Below are 5,437 nucleotides of genomic sequence, written 5' to 3'. Positions count from 1 at the left end.
CACGGTGGCTCACGCCTGTAATCCTAGCTCTCTGGGAGGCCGAGGCGGGCGGATTGTTTGAGCTCAGGAGTTTGAAACCAGCCTGAGCAAGAGCGAGACCCTGTCTCTACTAAAAAAATAGAAAGAAATTAATTGGACAACTAAAATATATATAGAAAAAATTAGCCAGGCATGGTGGCGCATGCCTGTAGTCCCAGCTACTTGGGAGGCTGAGGCAGGAGGATCGCTTGAACCCGGGAGTTTGAGGTTGCTGTGAGCTAGGCTGACGCCACAGCACTCTAGCCAGGGCAACACAGTGAGACTCTGTTTCAAAAAAAAAAAAAAAATCTATTTCATGTCCCAATGTCGCTGTCTGCTGGGTGGGCCTAGATTCAAAAGCTCTACCCGTGGTGGTTTTTGTCTTTGTTTCATTTTGTTTCTGGTGGACTCAGGACCTTGAAGGAAAACAAACAGCAGCTAATAACATTTTCAAGTCTGTTGCTGCTTATGATGCATTCTCAGCAACAAGCAGCAGCAATACACAAGCCTTGGAAAAGATGTGAATTGTTTTCCCTGAAGTTTCTACAACACATGTGTTAGGTGCTTTTTGTCTGAAATCTGTTGCGTCCTCATTTTTGGTGGTTTCTGGGGGCAGAGGGTGGTACACAAAGGGTGGGCTTGGGTCGGGGCTGGTGGAAACACCCCTTTACTAGGAGCCTGTTACGAAGGGAAGCCCACCGCTTGCAGGGTGTAGCTTTGAAGCCTGCTGGGGACTGAGGCTGTCTCTAGAGACCCCAGTCAGATTTGCTAGAACCAGACCTTATGGTCCGAGTCTCACTTTGGGGAAGACTTAGCTGTTCACCAAGTCTGACGCGGAGTTTCCGTGAAGTTTATTTTTGGTTGCAAGTGTCTGGAGAACAGATACAGATGTTTCTGAGGACATTTATGAAACTTCTTCAGGTGCACATAATGGGACCAAACTCTCCTGGATTCGGTTCACTTCCTGAAACACATTCCCTAGGATTTAACTTGAGCAGACCTTTGTCCATGGGCATTTGGAACACATGATTTCTGGATCGAAACCAGTCCAGTTTTGTCATTTCGATGCTTGCAGATGAATCTATTTTAGTGCAGGGTATAAATACCTTGGGGAGGTCATCATTGTCCTCTTTCCTTTTGTGCATTTGGCTGCTGTCCCATGTTCAGGTACGAAAACAGCTTTGCTTTTGTTGGCCGGGGTGGGGGGGAGTGGCGTCCTGTGCACAAAGTCCATGATTGTGGCCCTTGCATTGGCTCCCCCGTTGTTTGTGGTCATTGTAGGATGCCCGAGTGTTGTCTTAAACTGTCCCTGGGCTGCGTCTAGTGTCCACTCCATTCCTCCTGGCACCCTCATCCCTGAAACACGAAGGGCACTGTGTTCTATTGAGATCTACATAGGACGATCATTTTAACTTGCAGTAAACGGAGGGAGGCACGTGTAATCTAGGTGCTGGTGGATTTGGACCTTAGACATCCACTGAAGATTGCTGTCAAAAAAATAGGCACCTTTTTTTTTTTCCAGTTTAGCTAAGTGTAGGCTCTGAAGCCAGTTTTGTAGTTTGATAACGCTCAAGTGGAAGATGTCTTCATTTTTAATGAAAGAAGCTACGGTGAGTTACTGAGTGTCACTTTGGGGCAGAACATTATTTGAAATTCTGATAGAAATCCTAGATGCCAGGTTTGAAAACGTCTTGTTTTTTTAATCCATAAATTTCACTTTGGTTTGGGACTTTTCTTTCTCCTTTCCATGGAAGCTTGTAGGGTATTCAGCACGCCCCCCTCATAGCTTTCTTTTTTCTCTTTTGTGTACCATATGTACCAAATGTATTTTTGTACCATATCTCATACCTTGAAGAGAAAACTTTCATATCTTCAGGGTTGTAGAGTGTATTAGTGCCGCACTTCACGGAATGTGATATAAAAACATTCTCACAAAAACTGTGGATCTGTTATAATTAAGACTCAGTTGTTTTTAGTACCTTAAATTTAATCAGTGTTAATTTCCCAGTGCTTCAGTATCACAATAAATACTTGACTGAGAACAGAAAATCATCTAGAAAAGAAAAAGGACCAACCGTGTCCCAGTGCTGGGTTTGTGTGGATGGGTTAGGTTTGATGTTCAGGGACCTCTTCCTCAACAAAGACGCTTTGATGGCGCGTGAGCCTCCCCTGAGCAGACTCCGACGCCAGTCCGCACTACCTGCCTTGTGGTTCCTTTTCCTTCAGGTTTTAGCCCCCACGTCATTTCTGGTAACAGCACAGCAGCAGAATTCCTTGAAACCAGGCCCTTGCGCCGGGGTTGTGTTCATAAACTGGAGGTGAACGCAATGGAAAGGCGTTTGATGCGAGCACAGCAGGCCACGCCGGCCACGCCAAGCCCGTCTCACACAGCGGTCAGGAAGCAGAGACATCAGGGAACTGGGACAATGTCGTTAGGACCCTGGCGGTGGGAAGTAACCAAGTGGGGCCATCCGCTATTGGGTACTCAGTAAGAACATGCAGGGTGGGTCGGTAGTTGGGAAGATTATAATGCGGCTGTCGCACGCCTAAAGGGCTGCCTAGCAGGGAAGATACAAACACCTCCGGTTGCCCATCTGGCCCTGGGATTCGGCAGACATGCGGAGTGGTTAAGAATCACAGGTGTCAGATGGCCAATGCGGAACCTAGACATTGTTAATACAACTTGTCACTAGTGGGAGTCCTGAATTGCTTCATTTCCGTAATCCCTGCTGCTTTCTAAGATGTTTTTGATAAATGACATCTGCCTTACTGGTTGACACATGATAACTTCTCCCTGATGGGTTTCGAATTGGCTGACTTAACCAAAAAGCCAGCTCTTGCCATCTAACTGGTGTTTTGTTTTTTTTTTTTCCTTTCCTAAAGAAACCAGTGGGTAGTTTTAGACCAACTGGTGTTAAAAGAAATTCCTAAGGCTGCTAAGGTGTCAACCGCCCCACTCCCAACTTTTTCTTTTTTTAATGCTGTATCACCTGCAAAAATTTTGTTTATGGCCATGTGAATAGCTGGACTTTTGCTCCTCAATTGTGAATAATAGAATTATATATATTTTGCAGGATCTAATGCAGTACCCTTAAATGTGTATTGGATGACCATCAATATCATGTATAGTGTCTGGTATAAACAAACTTTATTCAGCATATCGAATTCTGTGTTTTGCTCTTCCTCGATATGTAGGAGATGCACCAGTACTAGTTTTTCTCTTGTGGTGGCATAAAAAAGTCGATTGTCATTTGCATCATCTGCTGAAAACCTGTGGCAGCTAATGGTATTATGACCATACGTCCTAACGTCTCTTTGCAGATTTAAAGGTTTTACTGTAGTGTCAACTGAATATCCGCATGTGTGTTAAATCTCTGAATACCATGTAATTCAATTGATTTCTTGTGATGGTGATGGTGATTATTAGCGCACACTTAAAATCCAGCAAAGCAATTATTTCCCTCTTCTTACCTGGAAATCATATTTGTGAGGTATGGTACCCATTCTCGACAGTGTATTCATGATTCAATTCATACTTTGTGTATCTGGTTATAAATTTTGTATAGCATTTACTTTGACACTTAATATAAATTGATTTGATTTGAATATAATGGTGTGTGTGTGTGTGTGTGTATGGTGTGTGTGTACACTTTAGTTCCATGAGCCTTAGGAAGCTGATTCTACAAATATCTTATATAGACATAAATGTATCAGGCTTATTTTGTTTTTTGTTTTTTTTTGCAAAGCAATATATACATTCCTCTTATTTATTAAATCACTGGCTTTGGTGTTATGTAGAGATATTTGTAGATCTCAGAACAGAATTACCAATATTGTGAAAATTACAACTTAATAAATGTTTATTGTAATTTTGTTGTACAGACTTTAAATATATTTCATTACTTCTAGCCAAACATTTATGGAGTTTCTTCAATTTTTTTCCCCTTTTTCCCTTTCTCTTTTGTAAAGAGTTCCCCCAATTTCGACATGTAACAGTAATTCTATGATGAGAAGAGTCACAAAACCTTGAATTTAAGTATTCAGTTGGTGGTAGGGTTGCCGGATAAAATACAGGATGCCCAGTTAAATTTGAATTTCAGATTAAAAAAAAAGTCTCCAGCACTCTTTTAGTATATTTCACACGAGTTATCTGAAACTGAAATTTAACCACGTGTCCTGTATTTTTACTTGCTAAATGGGATGACACTAACAGAGTAATGCAATTGATGTACACCCCTCCACTCAACCCTGAACCTGCGCTTTCTTGGGTGCTAAAAATCCTTTCCTTAGCAAGCACTTAGGAATAAATGCAACAGGAGTACAGTCAAGTTAAATACACTTATGACCCAGGAGTACTGCTCCTGGCTGTGTGTATATATCATATATTGCAGAGAGCAAAGTCTCACATAGGTCCACAAGGGGACGGTTTGAGGCCAGCCATTGTGATGGTATTTGGAGGTGACCCATCCCTGGGGGAGCAGGATGGTGAAGGGAGGGGAGAGGCTGCAGGATGATGCAGCCATTAGTAGCAACAACAGAGCAGAGTGAGAAAGTAGACACCAGAATGAGTAAGAAAACCATCCATTTGAGTAAATTCAATACTTGTGATGAAAATAATCATTTTGTAAGAACACATTTAAAAAGAAAAAGATTCAGCCTGGTGTGGTGGCTCGTGTCTGTCTGTAATCCCAGCTACTCGGGAGGCCACGGCAGGAGGATCACTTGAGCCCAAGAGTTTGAGTCCAGCCTGGACAGCATAGTGAGACCCCCTCCTCATCTCTAAAAAAATTGTTTTTAAATAAACACAAAATAAAAATAAAAGATTCAAATGAAACACATAGGTTGGGAGGAGGATGGGAATAGGTAGCAGGGATCAAGAAGCAAGTAAAGTAAAACAGGAGCAAGACCTCGCCAGGACATGGAAGTCACCAAGGGAAACTGACTCGCACTTGGATTTTGCTTGTGGGAAATGAGACAGAAATATACACACAGACACATGGCAGTTAAACCGTTCCCAAAAGAGTACCCAGGCCAAATCTATGCTTTCTCTAGGTCCTGCTGAATTATCAGAGTCAACCTAACAGGTGGGCAGGAGGGTGGGAGCAGGCGGGGGGCACAGTGGTCCCGCCCATCCGCTGGTCTGCCAGGCTCCGCTGTGAGCCTGCTGCACAGTGCGGACGGGCATGTGGGCTGTGGCTACACCAGCTGCTCTGCTGTCACTGCCTCGACCTCGTCATGGCTCATCAGGCCCCACATCTCAGCAGCGTGCCGCTCTGTGCAGTCGGGGTGGCTCCTCGGTCTTGCATTTAGACCGTCCAGCATGCACGGTCTCTGGTCATGCTGTCCTTCCAGCGGCAGTCAGTGCCTGCGGCCCCCTCCCTTCCTGCTTCTGTTCTTCCTTCCTTTGTGTGGGTCCGTG

The sequence above is a fragment of the Propithecus coquereli genome, unplaced genomic scaffold, assembly GCF_000956105.1.
Source record: "Propithecus coquereli isolate 6110/MARCELLA unplaced genomic scaffold, Pcoq_1.0 Scaffold81, whole genome shotgun sequence".
Lineage (NCBI taxonomy): Eukaryota > Metazoa > Chordata > Mammalia > Primates > Indriidae > Propithecus > Propithecus coquereli.
This window is presented reverse-complemented; position numbering follows the sequence as displayed.